The following is a 15,193-nucleotide window of genomic DNA, read 5'->3' on the forward strand; positions in this document are numbered from 1 at the left end:
AAGTAGATAACAGGTATTACATTTTGACAAGGGCAGCATTTATACAATTAATGGCAGACCCTGGGCAGTGTTGTAAAACAGAAAGATCTCAGGCTTCAGTTATATAATTCTTTGAATTTGCATCACACATAGACAGGGTACTTAAGAAAGCTTTTAGTACACTTGCTTTCATTAGAGTCATAGAGATGTACAGCATGGAAACAACTCTGTCCAACTCATCCATGCCAACCAGATATCCCAACACAATCTAGTCCCACCTGACACCACCCGGGCACTATCCCTCCAAACCCTTCCTATTCATATATCCCTCCAAACGCCTTTTAAATGTTGCAATTGTACTAGCCTCCACCACTTCCTCTGGCAGCTCATTCCATACACGTACCACCCTCTGCGTGAAAAAGTTACCCCAAGGTCTCTTTTATATCTTTCCCCTCTCACCTTAAATCAATGTTCTTTAGTTCTGGACTCCCCTACCGCAGGGAAAAGACTTTGTCTATTTATCCTATCCATGCCCCTCATGATTTTATAAACCTCTATAAGGTCACCCCGCAGCCTCTTAGACTCCAGGGAAAACAGCCGTAACCTATTCAACCTCTCCCTACAGCTTTAATCCTGCAACCCTGGCAACATCCTTGTTAATCCTTTCTGAACCCTTTGAAGTTTTACAACATCCTTCCAATAGGAAAGAGACCAGAATTGCACGCAGTATTGCAACAGTGGCCTAACCAATGTCCTGTACAGCTGCAAAATAGTGAACCCAGCACTAATCCTTGTGGCACTCCACTGGTCACAGGCCTCCAATCTGAAAAACAACCCTCCACCACCACCTTCTGACTTCTACCGTCAAGCCAGTTCTGTATCCAAATGGCTATTCAGACCTTTGGGATATAGCAGTTGGAACATCATGTCGACATTGTACAGGACTGGCTGTAAGCTTGCTTGCTGAGCTGGCAGGTTTGTTTTCAGACGTTTCATCACCATGCCAGGTAACATCATCAGTGAGCCTCTGGTGAAGCGCTGGGAGTTCCCGCTTTCTATTTATGTGTCATGGTCTGTTAAGGTGGGTGATATCATTTCCGGTTCTTGATTGGCATGGACGAGTTGAACCAAAGTGTCTGCTTTATGACTCTAGGACTATGATTCTGCAGTTAGGCTTCACCTGTAATACTGTTTCAGTATCCACACAAGTAATACAAAGCCCCTGATAAAGAACCAGATTAGGTCACTCGATTTACATTCAGTATAAGAACCCTCAGTTACCATGGTTTTTACTCCAAAAATCATATACTTTGAGAAGGGTTTACTTAGGTATTTAAATTAAGGGATGGCTTAGATTTGCTAAATTTGGAAAAGATACCTGTGCGAGATACGTGGAGGTGCTGCTTTTGGACTGCGGTGGACTAAGTTAAAAATCACACAACACCAGGTTATAGTCCAACAAGTTTATCTGGAAACATAAGCTTGTGGAGCGCTGCTCCTTTATCATGTAAGAGTGACTTTTAACTTTATGTTAGATATATTAGGGAGGCCTAACTGGACATGGATTTAAGTTATATAATCTTAGAACTACAGTATAGAGTTGAACAAGTGGCTCTAGTGACTAGACCAGTTTACCTGAGACTTGGTCTCATAAGGGAAAAAGTGAGGACTGCAGATGCTGGAGATCAGAGCTGAAAATGTGTTGCTGGAAAAGCGCAGCAGGTCAGGCAGCATCCAAGGAGCAGGAGAATTGACGTTTCAGGCATGAGCCCTTCTTCAGAAATGAGGAAAGTGTGTCCAGCTGGCTAAGATAAAAAGGTAGGGAGGAGGGACTTGGGGGAGGAGCGTTGGAAATGCGAAAGGTGGAAGGAGGTCAAGGTGAGGGTGATAGGCCGGAGTGGGGGCGGAGAGGTCAGGAAGAAGATTGCAGGTTAGGAAGGCGGTGCTGAGTTCGAGGGTTGGGACTGAGACAAGGTGGGGGGAGGGGAAATGAGGAAACTGGAGAAATCTGAGTTCATCCCTTGTGGGACCCTCCAACCAGCAAACCCAGTATAGGTATAAGAAAAGATGCTTTGCCAATATTGCCTTCCCTCTGCCGAATTGCCCTCCATGCTTTAACAGTATTGATAAATATTGGGTTATGGCAATATTGTTTAACTGTCCTCATATTTTTCCAAAAACAGCAAACTAGTAAGGGGGCACTTTGCCTGAGAGTCATAGAGTCATAAAGATGTACAGCATGGAAACAGACCCTTTGGTCCAACCTGTCCATGCTGACCAGACATCCCAATTCAATCTAGTCCCACCTGCCAGCACCCTATTCATTCATATACCCATCCAAATGCCTCATAAATGTTGCAATTGTACCAGCCTCCACCCCATCCTCTGGACCACCCTTGCGTGAAAAAGTTGCCCCTTAGGTCTCTTTGATATCTTTCCCCTCTCACCCTAAACCTATGCCCTTTAGTTCTGGACTCCCCGACCCCAGGGAAAAGGCTTTGTCTATTTATCGTATCCATGTCCCTCATAATTTTGTAAACCTCTATTATGTCACCCCTCAGCCTCCGATGCTCCAGGGAAAACAGCCCCAGCCTGTTCAGCCTCTCCCTGTAGGTCAAATCCTCCAACCCTAACAACATCCTTGTAAATCGATATCTAACCATATTGATGAAGGGTCCCCACAAACCCAACCACTCACATAAGATAAAAGCGAGCTTAGTTGAGAGTTGTTCATGTCCGGGAGATCCACTCCCCCCAGTCTTTGAGGCAATTGCAGTTTAGCTCACTTAATAAGGGGCCACTTACGATGCCAAGTAAAAGAGCTGAACCAGACGTTCAGTCTCCTGAACGTTTGCTTATTGAAAATCGGGGGAGCATCCACACAGGATACAACAAACGGGGGAGAATATTCATCTTAATAAGAGCTATCCGACCTAACTATGAGAACGGAAATGCCTTCCATCTTTGAAGGTCTTGTTTGATTTTGTTGAATAATTGAACAAAATTGGCTTTAAACAACTGATCGAGAACTGCAGTGGTTTTAGTTTATGTAGTTTTTATGTTCAATGGATCTTGCAACACTAAGGCAATTGTAATTCTAGTTCCCTCTTTCTGGAATCTAAATGTTACTGCAGAAGGTTATGGCTTGATTAAATGGTGTACGTGGAACATCAAGGGAGTTACCCACCAATTAAGAGGAAAAAGGTACTCTTGAGTCTTAGAAAGGAAAAGGTGGATATTATTTATTACAGGTGACACATTTGGATGATAGAAAGCATTTGAAACTATAACAGAATGGCTTTGATCAGGTTTACTAATACCAGAAGTAGGGGAGTGGCTTTATTGGTTAGGAGGAATCTCCCATTTAAGTTACTGCAGTGTGTTAAAGACACACACAGGAGGTTTGTATTCCTCAAAGCTCTGATAAATGGGGAAGAATATGGTGTTTTAAATGTTTACTGCCCTCTGGCCCATCCCCTCAAATTTCTGGTAGATGCGTTCTCAAAATTGATCAGTCTCTCAAGTCCCAGCATATCGTTATAAGGGTAGATTTTAATTGTCTTATGGATCCCATGGTAGGAAAAGAAAGACCTGACCAGACTTACTCTTTTCTTTAAAAGAAAAGTAGAGACATTACTAAACAACACCACTATTTGTACATACTAAATTGTTCAGATTAAGTTAATTTGACAAAAAAGTCTCTTGCCTTCTCCAATGTGTCAAAGAGATGGACAGATCTGTCCAAGGTGATCTGAAGCACCGCTGGATGCCTCAGAGAGTACTTGATCTCGAGTTCCCTCAGGTCTTTTCTTGGTGCCATCATAAGATTTTCTTTTCAGGATCACCACCACTGAGAAGTCCTGGAAGAATATGGTCTTAGAGCCCTTGTAAACTAGGGCATTTGGATCCTTCCCCTGGATTCTGGAAGCTTCCCCGATCCTCTCCTTATCTCTAGAGTGATGAAACTGCACCAAGACAAGACGAGGACGTTGCTCCAGACCTGACCTCCATGCCCTGACCTGGTTTACTCTCTCAACCTTCAAGCTTTTCATTCAAGCCTCCAAGTTAAGGAATTTCAGCAACCAGTCCTCAATAAATTCCACCGGTCGTTCACTTTCCTTACCCTCCGGCAGACCGACTATCCGAATAATTTTTTCTCCTGCCCGTTCTTGAGATCATCAACCTAGTCAAGGAAATTATGGACTGTGTCTCAGGGGCTGGATCCTATCCTTAGAGGAATCGGTATCAGCTTCCACCGCTGTGACCCTGTGTTCCACCTCATTTGTCCTTTTCGCCAGGTCTCCCAGCTGCAATTCATGCTTCTGCAGCAGGACAGAGATTGGGGCCAGCTTCTCCTCTATCTACTTCCCCAACATCATGCAAGATTTAGCGAGCTCCTTTACCAGGACCTGGCAGGAAATCGAGTCCGAGGATCCTGCAGGCTGAGCTGTGGGCCTTGCCTCGGACGTACCTCCTCCCTTCTTCGGCATCCCTGGACAGTGAAAACTGAGGTAAGTTGCTATCCGAAAGATTCTTGGGACTCTGTGACTTTTCCAGAGACCCAGATATTGCGGTGGTCCAGGTACAGTGGGTTAGGACTTCATTCCGCTTGTGATGCAGTGCAAAGCTCTGCAATGCGATCTTCCTAAATTGCCGCTATCCTGGATTCCCCCCAAAAATCGTTTATTGATGGATTTCCAGTTTGAATGCCAGACCTCAAAGAATTCCTGTGCGAGTCTGTCCTAGGATGGATGTGCGATTCCTGTCCTAGGATAGATGTGTTGTCCCACTAGGATACACGAACACGAATTAGCCACCAGCTATCACTAGTATCCTTATACACAGACAAAGAAGGACACCACTTCGACTGGGACAATACATCAACCCATAGTTTGATTAAGGATAGTCAGAATGTCAGAGAGACAGGTCATGTCTCACAAGCCTTATTGAGTCCTTTGAGGATGGGACGAGACAAGTTGACAAAAGTCGAGCAGTGGATGTGGTGTATATGGATTTCAGTAAGGCATTTGCTAAGGTTCCTACAGTAGGCTCATTCAGAAAGTTAGGTGGTATGGGATACAGGGAAATTTGGCTGTCTGGATATAGAATTGCCTGGCTGGTAGTAGATGAAGGTATTCCATCTGGAGGTCAGTGACCAGTTGTGACCTGCAGGGAACTGTCCTTGGCCCTCTGCTCTTTATAGTTTTTAGAAATGACTTGGATGAAGAAGTGGAAGGGTGGGTTAGTAATTTTGCCGGTGACACAAAGGTCAGTGGTGTTGTTGGAGACAGTGAGGTCTGCAGATGCTGGAGATCAGAGTTGAGAGTGTGTTGCTGCAAAAGCACAGCAGGTCGAATTTCCTGCTCCTCAGTGGTGTTATAGATAGTGTCAAGGGCTGTTGCAGGGTACAACAAGACACTGACAGGATGCAGAGATGGGCTGAGAAGTTCAAACTGGCTAAATGCGAAGTGATTCATTTTGGAAGGTTGAAGTTGAATGCTGAATACAGCGTTAAAGACTGGATTCTTGGCTGTGTGGAGGAACAGTGGGATCTTGGGGCCCACATACATAGATTCCTTAAAGTGGATGGCACGGTGGCACAGTGGTTAGCACTGCTGCCTCACAGCGCCAGAGACCTGGGTTCAATTCCCGCCTCAGGCGACTAACTGTGTGGAGTTTGCATGTCCTCCCAGTGTCTGCATGGGTTTCCTCCGGGTGCTCTGGTTTCCTCCCACAGTCCAAAGATGTGCAGGTTAGGTGAATTGGCCATGCTAAATTGCCCGTAGTGTTAGGTAAGGGGTAAGTGTAGGGGGTATGGGTGGGTTGCGCTTTGGCGGGGCGGTGTGGACTTGTTGGGCCGAAGTAATCTAATCTAAAGTTGCCACCCAAGTTGATAGGGTTGTTAAGAAGGCATATGGTGTTTTGGCTTTCATTAACAGGGGGACTGAGTTTAAGAGCCAGAAGATTTTGCTGCAGCTTTATAAAACTGTGTTTAGACCACACTTGGAACATTGTGTCTAGTTCTGATTGCCTCATTATAGGAAGGATGTAGATACTTTAGAGAGGGTACAGAGGAGATTTACCAGGATGCTGCCTAGATAGGAGAGCATCTCTTATGAAGAGAGGTTGAGTGAGCTAGGGCTTTTCACACTGGAGAGAAGAAGAAAGAGAGGTGACTTGACAGAGATATACAAGGTAATGAGAGGCATAGATAGATAGCCAGAGACTTTTCCCCAGGGCAGAAATGGCTGTCACGAGGGGTCATAATTTTAAGGTGATTGTAGGAAGGTATAGGGGAGATGTCAGAGGTAGGTTCTTTACACAGAGAGTGGTGGGTGCATGGAATGTACTGCTAGAGGTGGTAGTAGTGTCAGAGACATTAGGGACTTATAAGCGGCTGTTAGACAAGCATATGGTTGGCAGTAAATTGAGTGGTGTGTGGGTTAGGTTGATCTTAGATGAAGATAAATGTTTGGCACCACATCGTGGGCTGAAAGGCTATGCTGTTCTATGTTCTAAAAGTGACCTAAGTACATTGTTTCTAAATAAGCATAGTACTTAGTAATAACATAGCCAGATACCCGTTGTATTAGTTGATTAAATGTCTACACTGCTGAGTTTATGATAAATAGAGAGACAAACAATCAGCTGATATTGATAGAGTTCTGTTCAGAAGAATCAGATTTCAACTTAGCAGAAGAAAACGTTTTCGTTCAGAAGAGTGGTTTTCATCCCAGCAGTAGGATTGTAGGTTTGTAGAATCTCAGATTGTGAAATGTGAAGAGCAATCCAGATTGTGCAAACTGGAGTAATGTCTTAAAACTGTTTCAGTAGTCCAAGAAGAAAAATTGGAAAGAATTGTTAAGTGAGAAATTAAAATATTCAGTTATGAATGACATTTCTGTCGGATTGAATATCTGAAAAGGATATTGCTGGGGAAAAGATCTGTATTTGTGCTGATAAGTTATTTTTTAAATTAACTAACATACACAACTTTGCTTCTTTTACTTCTTAATTTAATAAACTTCTGTTGTGTTAAAAGGAACAATTACAGCCTTGTGTGAATATGTTTCGTGGCTAGCTCCTATGCTAGCGACATGCAAAAATACACTTTTAATCTACCAAGGCAGTTTTAATTCTGGAAATCAATTGGTCCAGTATTATCATCAACTGGGGTCATTACACAGGGGAGCTGCATGGACAGTAGGGGAGATAAGTTGCTGCTGAGGGAGGTAGGGAGTCTTTATGATATATGATATAAAATTTAAATTGCAAGGGGCAGGGGTGCACAGAGAAGCCACAAGTGTTGTGGGTTGGTAGGAGGCTGCAAGGGTTGTGGGGGAAAATAGTGCACATCCAAAGGGAATTGGGGAGTCTAGAAGATGGGAGACGGTTTGGAGGTTGGGTGGGGGGGCGGTGCGGGTGGTGGACACAGGATGTAACAATATTGCAATAGATTGTTCCTTTAAAGACATGCTGAAGGGATATCAGAGAACAGAGAACAGTCAGTATGTCTGAGAGCTGTTTTTTTAAGGGCTGTATTTCCTTCTCCCACCCAACTCCATTTTAATTTAATTCCTCTCTCTTCCTACCATCCTCTATTTTTGTCATTGTCACATTGCCCCTTGTGGACAATTGTTAATTGTTAATTTTTACTGTTGAGTCAATAGTTATTTTCATTAGTTAATTTCATGGTGTGCTTATGTAAAAAGAGGAGCTGGTTTTCCTAAATAGTGAGGATCTATTAGGAATGGGAAAGAACAAACCAATATTGTAAGAAGGACAGAAAGATTAGAGAAAGAAAAAAAAGCTTGAAATAAAAAAGTAAGAGTTTTGAGATTGACTTTTTAAACAAAAGTTAACCAAGTGAGCACCAAAAGTGTTACAGAAAGTGAGATCTGGTCTCTGTTACCTCATAAAAAAAACTTCAATTTAGTTAAACATAACTTTCCCTCAAGAAATCCATGCTGGCTCTTCTTAATTAACATATATTTTTACATGTGACTATTTTGAATAATTGTTTCAAAAGTTTCCACCACCACTGAAGTTAAATTGTCTACTCTGTAATTGCTGAGCTTAGCCTTAAAACGATTTTTGAACAAGGGTTTCACGTTTGTAACTGTCTAGTCCACTTCTACCATTCCCCATGTTTTAGAGCTTTTACAGGGTATTAACAGTATTAACATTAGCTTCACCAGTTTCCATATCTCCCCACCGCCCACCTTATCTCAGATCCAACCTTCCAACTCAGAACCGCCCCCTTAACCTGACCTGCCTGTCCACCTTCCTTCCCAACTATCCACTCCACCCTCCCCACCAACCTATCAGTTATCTCCCACCTGCATCCACCAAATGCTATCTCATCTATCGCCTTCCCCCCCAGCTCCACACCCACATTTATCTCTCAGCCCCATTCCCCCTCCACATTCCTGATGAAGGCTTGTGTCCGAAACGTTGACTCTCTTGCTCCTTGGATGCTGCCTGACGTGCTGCGCTTTTTCCAGCGCTACACTTTTTGACTCTTGACAGCATCCGCAGTCCTCACTTTCTCCTATTTTCATATAAATGGCCCATTGTCTGGAACCACAATAGCATTAAATATCTAATTTGTGCTGAGCCTTGATACTGTCATCAGGTTTCCTTTTACAATTAAACATGCTTTCACACTTGGTGCTTTGGCAGGTCTTGTGATATGAATGGGCCATGTACACCTTGGTTTTTTGTGTTTACTTTCTACAATTGTCTTCAGGCAATATAATCATGGGTCTATGAAATTTGGGCCCATGAAGTTCTAAATGTGACAGGATAAGTGAGACAATTTTACCAACATTAACCAAGGGAGCCAATGGCTCATAAGAGGTCACTCTTATGACTACGACCAAATTTTGGATAAATATGAAAGCATGGAACATTATTTCCTTACTAAATGAGGAAACTTCATACTAAATATGAAGAAAATAAAAGGCTTAGAGGGGCGCAATGGAATTGTGGATCTTTGAGCACCATGGTCTGTATCTGCTTTTATAAACAAATGAAACTGGGGAATCAAATATAGCCTCACTTGACTGTTAACAGATTAGGAAAGACATTAATGAGGTTCAGTAACCAACTGTCAATAGATTATGTTTGAAAGGAAAATCAATACACAATACTTTAATAAAATTGCTTGATATTTAAACAACTAATTTCCTGATTTATGAGAGGATTGACATTACTGCAATTAGAACATGGCACATTTCATCATAAATGCTGATTCAGTCAGACATTATACCAGCATTTACAACCAAAGTAGATAAGCATTTAAAAAGGCAGAATGAAAAAAAATATATGGGGAAGCAGATATAAAGCAATGATATCAGAACACATAGCTTTATTTCAAGAGCAACAAGTAGAAGTCTTCTTCTGTGCTGTAAATGTCGGTGATCAGACAATCAAAGTCAAAAAAATTTTCAAGAGGCTTTTGAAGATGTCAGATAAATGTCGTGATTTGAGGGGTGCTATGGACTATGAGTGCTCATAAAAGAGGGCCATCCCTAAAAGCAGCAGAGAGGGGCTCCTGGGTTTCACTCAACAATTTCCTGCAACGCAGTGAGTCCATCATGCCCTGGTAAAATGCACCCAAAGATGTAATCTGCCCATAATTGGCATTCAATTAGTTAAATTAGTCTCATGTTGGGTGGCCAGTCTGTTGACATTCCTATCGTAGGTAAAATGTCATGGTGATGGGTACTCTGTCTCATATCTTCCCACCTTCCAGCCTGTCCTCAAATTCTGGCCTCAGTAACTTCTAAATTCTGCATACATTCCTTCACTAAAGGACAAGCAAAACATAATCCCACTGTATTTATCGACTCAACAACTCAAGATTGTAGTTTATGGCAGAAAATAATGTGGTTCTCAAACTTTAACTCTTAAATAAAACTGGCTGAATTTTCCCATTTCATGAGTGAGACTGCACCCAGTCCGCCATGACTCACTGTGATGTTTCTCACAGAATTTTCCATTCTTCAGCTTATTAAGGATACAACTCAGCTCTTCAACATCCTTTTGATCCAACTGTGTGGCAGGTGAAGTGGAGGTGCTTGCCCCTGCTGAGATATTCTGGCATTTACGCCAGTGATGCCATACTTAAGCAAGTCCAATTTCCTACCATTTCAGATGCTACAAACCAGGAAATGCCCCTCACACTGTAGTGCTCCACTATTATCCCTGAGGAAATGGCTCAAAAAGCAAGTTAAGTTCCCCTTTGTGGGCAAAAGCCCGAAGTTTCTGGTGGATGAGGAAGTGAAGAGAAGTGCAGTGTTTTATCTGATTGACATCCACAGTAATCCACGCCACCAGACACAGCCAGCCTGCACTGAGACAGTGGCTTGGGTCTGTGTTGTGTCACAGATAGACGGAAACACATAGCAGTTGGAACAGTGCAGGAAAGAAGTTAATGATCTTCTGAGCTCTGCAAGGGAATGTGTCACCATCTTCTCTCTGCTACTTCATAGTCATAGGACCCCCACTCATCACTCCTGACATGGTCACTGCACACACATCTCACCAAAGCTCATGGATTTCAACTCTCGTTATTGTTTGCATCATGTTCAGTAAATGGCTCAAAACTATGAATCTTTCCTGCCTCCTGTGCTTACCAGTTACTCTCCAGGGCTAAATTTGGAAGAGAGGGGCACCATAGGGGCAGAGTAGGAAGTTAACTAAGGAAGTTTGGCGAGATTCAATGAGAAAACTTGCTAGGCCTTAGGAGAGGAACCCTCCATGAAACTGGATGAAACTTTCACTGTCAAAAGAAACCAGTTAAGACTCAGTTCCATGTGTTTGATATCAGTAATCAAGTAAAAGAATTTTGTATAATCACATGAAGCCTTTGTACAACAGAGCTGAGTGTTGTTTATCTTCCCATGTATTGCATTCTCACTTGCCTTCATATACAGGCTTTAAATTAGAAACAAATAGATTAAAACAGGATTAATTTTTAATATGGATGTAGATTGCATTTGTTTGTCCATCCCAGGCAATCTTTGAACTGAACCATTTTCGAGGATTGATAAGAGTTAGCCACATTACTGTGGGTGTAGAGTCACATATAGGCCAGACCTGGTAAGGATGGCAGATTTCCTTCATTAAAGAACATAACTGAATCAGGTGGCTTTTACGACAATTGATGTTAGTTTTATGGCCATCAAGACTAAGAATAGCTTTCAGTTCCAAATATTATTGTTTGTAGCTATGATGGGAACAGCCTGGACTTTTGGATCGTTTAGTCCAGTGACATTTACCACAATGCTACTGAATCTCCCTAATCAATGTAGAGAATAATTCTTATCAATGGGCTAAAACCTGGTCTAAACAACTAAATATTTAAAATATCAACATAAAAATACAGAAAACAAATATTAAATAATAAGCAATGACCTTGCCATTGAAGAATGGTTTAACAGATTACCAATCCTTACCAATCTGCTGGCTGCAGATGCAGCTGCCACAACAGGACTGGTGACAGTAACCACTATACAGTACTGGTGAGATAAAGTTCTGTCTTCACATTGAGAATACTCTCCATTATGTTGGATGGCACTATCACCAACTAAATGGGACAAACTTCAAACAAATCTGGCAACTTAAGATGGAGCATCCTTGAAGTGCTGCAGGCCATCAACTGCAGCAGAACTGTCCTTCAGCACAATCTACAACCTCACTCAACTATTACCATCGAACCAGGGGATCAAACCTGGTTCAATGGAGAGTGAAGGTAGGCATACCTAAAAATGATGTTTTCCCTGGTGAAGCTATTAAACAGGACTACTTGCATGTCAAGCCGCAAGTGATAGACAGAGCTCAGCGATCCCGCATTCAATGGATTAGATCTAAGTTCTGCACTCCTGCCACATCCAATTGTGAATGGTGGTGGACAACAAAACAACCTCACTGGAGGAGGAGACCCCACAAATATTCCTATCCTCAATGATGGAAGAGCCCAGCACATCAGTGCAAAGAATATAAGGCTGAAGCATTTGCAGCCATAAATACCGACTGGACAATTCATCTCAGCCTCCTCCATGGATCACAGCTCCATGGAAACACAGACAAAAGAGCAGAATCCCAGAGGTGAGGTGAGAGTGACTGTCCTTGACATCAAGGCTGCATTCAACAAAGTGTGGCATCAAAGAGCCCTAGCAGTGGGTGGCACGGTGGCACAGTGGTTAGCACTGCTGCCTCACAGCGCCAGAGACCCGGGTTCAGTTCCCGCCTCAGGCGACTGACTGTGTGGAGTTTGCACGTTCTCCCCGTGTCTGCGTGGGTTTCCTCCGGGTGCTCCGGTTTCCTCCCACAGTCCAAAGATGTGCAGGGTCAGGTGAATTGGCCATGCTAAATTGCCCGTAGTGTTAGGCAAGGGGTAAATGTAGGGGAATGGGTGGGCTGCGCTTCGGCGGGTCGGTGTGGACTTGTTGGGCCGAAGGGCCTGTTTCCACACTGTAAGTCTAATCTAATCAAACTGCAATCAATGGGAATCAGGGGTTTCCCCTGGTTTGGATCATATCTGGAACATAGGAAAAGGGTTGTAGTTGTTAGAGGTCAATCATCTTAGCTCCTTCTCATCTCTGCAGGAGTTCCTCAGGGTAGTCCTAGGCTTTATCAATAACCCTCCCTCCATCATAAGGTCAGAAGTGAGGATGATTGCCATTGATTGCACAATGTTCAGCACCATTCACCGGTCCTTAGATCCTGAAGCAGTCCATATTTAAATGCAGTAAGATCTGGACAATATCCAAACTGGGCAAGTAACATTCATGCCACAGAAATATCAATGGCCATCTCCAACAAAAGACAATCTAACTGCTACCACTTGATATTCAGAGGTGTTATCATCAATGAACCCCTCACTATTAACGTCCTTGGGGTTACCATTGACTGGAAACTCACTAGACACACCACATAACCACAATGGCTACACGAACAGGTCAGAGGTTAGGAATACTGTGGCGAGTAACTCACTTCCTGACTCGCCAAATCCTGTCCATAATATACAAGGCACAAATCAGGAATGTGTTGGAATACTCGTCACTTGCCTGGATGGGTGCAGCTCCTATAATATTTGCCTTGTCAAGCTTGACATCATCCAGGACAAAGGAGCTTGCTTGACTGGTACCACATCTACAAGCATCTACGCCCTCCACCACAGACATTCAGTAGCAGTAGTATGTACTATCTAAAGGATGCACTGCAGAAATCTACCAAAGATCCTTAGATAGACATTCCAAGCCTACAACTTCCATCTGATAGAAGGGCAGCAGTAACTTCGGAACACCACCACTTGCAAGTTCCCTTCTAAACCAATCAACATCCTCACTTGGAAATATATTGCCATCACTTCACTGTCCCTGGGTTGAAATCCTGGAATTCTCTAGGCCATTGTGGGTCCACCTACAGGACATAGACTATAGCAATTCAAGAAGGCAGCTCTCCTTCTCAACGGCAACTGAGGACAAGTAATAAATGCTGGCCTGGCCAGTGATGCTCATGTCCCACGAATGAAAATATTTAAAAAAAGATTGGCGTGGGAGGGGCACAAATTATTTTGCCCTCCTCAAAGTACAGGAAAATTGAGCATGGAAAAGAGTACAGCTGCAAGGGATCAGACCAGATGTTGCTTTATCAACTACATCAGTTTTATCAGTTGCTGAAGTAATTGGAGTTAAATAAAGTTAAGCCCCATGAAGATGGAGTAAAAATGAAGTGAATCTGAGGGGAGAAATTATAGTCTGAATGAAAGAGTTATATTAACGGAAGAAGATTATTGAAATATCCTGATTTATTTGTATGAAAACATTTAATGTACAAGCCCTGGACCACAGAGGCATTATTCAAATATAAATACTGACATTATTAGTAGGATATTTGACCTTTGGAAACAATTCAGTATCAATGCTTGGGCTCTCCCCATCTATTGACTCAATGGTTCTGGATAGGGCTGGGAACTCGGGCATTAATTGATTTCAGATGAGATTTTGATATCAACATTTCTAGTTTAAGAAAACACAAAGATTTTCAAATTTAGCTAATGAAAAATGAGCATTTCACATGGCTGAATTAGATAATAACAGAAATGGGAATGGTGTGATGGCTACTTTATCAGGGCTACTATATTAGATTCACAGGAAACAAATGCCTGTCACTTGGCACTGAAGCCTGACCTAGCTTCCCAGAGATGAAGATGAACAGGAAGAAAGGCACTAAGTTCACTGCAATAGCAATCAATTATTCTCACAAAGTATAGGCTCATAGGATCAGCAGATTTAAAGGTACAGCCACTGCATCAAATTGTTTGAAATTAATGAAAAACACGCAAGTGACAGAATGAGGAAGGGAAGAGAGAGACAGGATGGATAGGGGAGAGGAGGAAAAAGAAAGAGAGGCAGAAGAAGAAGGGAGAAGAGAAGAGGAACAAACAAGGAGCGAGTATGAAAACAACAAATCAAAGAATAGAAACATTTAATTCAACCAGTAAGTCTGCACAGCATTTTTGTAAAGCAGACTATTTAGTTCCACACCCCATCTCTTTCTCAATATCTCTTCAAGTACTTTTCCAATATTCTTCAAGAGCCGATGATTGAGGGATACATTCCAAATTTTAATCACATTACATAACTTTTTATTCACATTGGCAATTATGTACAATTTAAGTTATTGACTTTTTAGTCAGTGAAAGCAGTGGGAGGAAGAACAGAAGAAGAACTGGGCATGATCAAAAGTCAGAAGGTTATGTTGGGAGTGCTATTGCAGGAACATTATTGCAGCTGACTGGTTCACTTGCTAGTAGAGCCAAGGCAATTTAAAATTGATGGCAATAAATACAGAATCTGGATTCTTACTGCATTATTCTACAATACAACCCTACAGTGAATGTTCACGAGTTGCATGTATACTAAATATTGTTGTTAACAGTGCTCCAAACAGAATTAAGTATTTATCTAGAACACTGTGAGGTTAGCCTAAAGTCAGACATTGTTTAATACACAATGATCAGTCCAGATCTCAACCCGATGCACGTTCCTAAATACCTAAAGCATCACAAAGTGAGCATCTCAACATCAACAGATGTAATGCCATTAAACTATAGTAATCATATGGTCAAATTCCTCTGATAGTGTGCATGGAATAAACTCTGACAATAAAACGGTTATGCTTCTTCCAAGTTAAAAATCAC

The 15,193-nt window shown here is 42.3% G+C and overlaps 1 protein-coding gene across 4 annotated transcripts in view; it reads right to left on the minus strand.

Annotated features, from left to right (window-relative positions):
- tango2 (transport and golgi organization 2 homolog (Drosophila)) overlaps positions 1 to 15,193 on the minus strand; it is a 188,339-nt gene that overhangs the window by 33,541 nt on the left and 139,605 nt on the right. The window lies entirely within an intron of this gene.

The sequence above is a fragment of the Chiloscyllium punctatum genome, chromosome 17, assembly GCF_047496795.1.
Source record: "Chiloscyllium punctatum isolate Juve2018m chromosome 17, sChiPun1.3, whole genome shotgun sequence".
Taxonomy (NCBI): domain Eukaryota; kingdom Metazoa; phylum Chordata; class Chondrichthyes; order Orectolobiformes; family Hemiscylliidae; genus Chiloscyllium; species Chiloscyllium punctatum.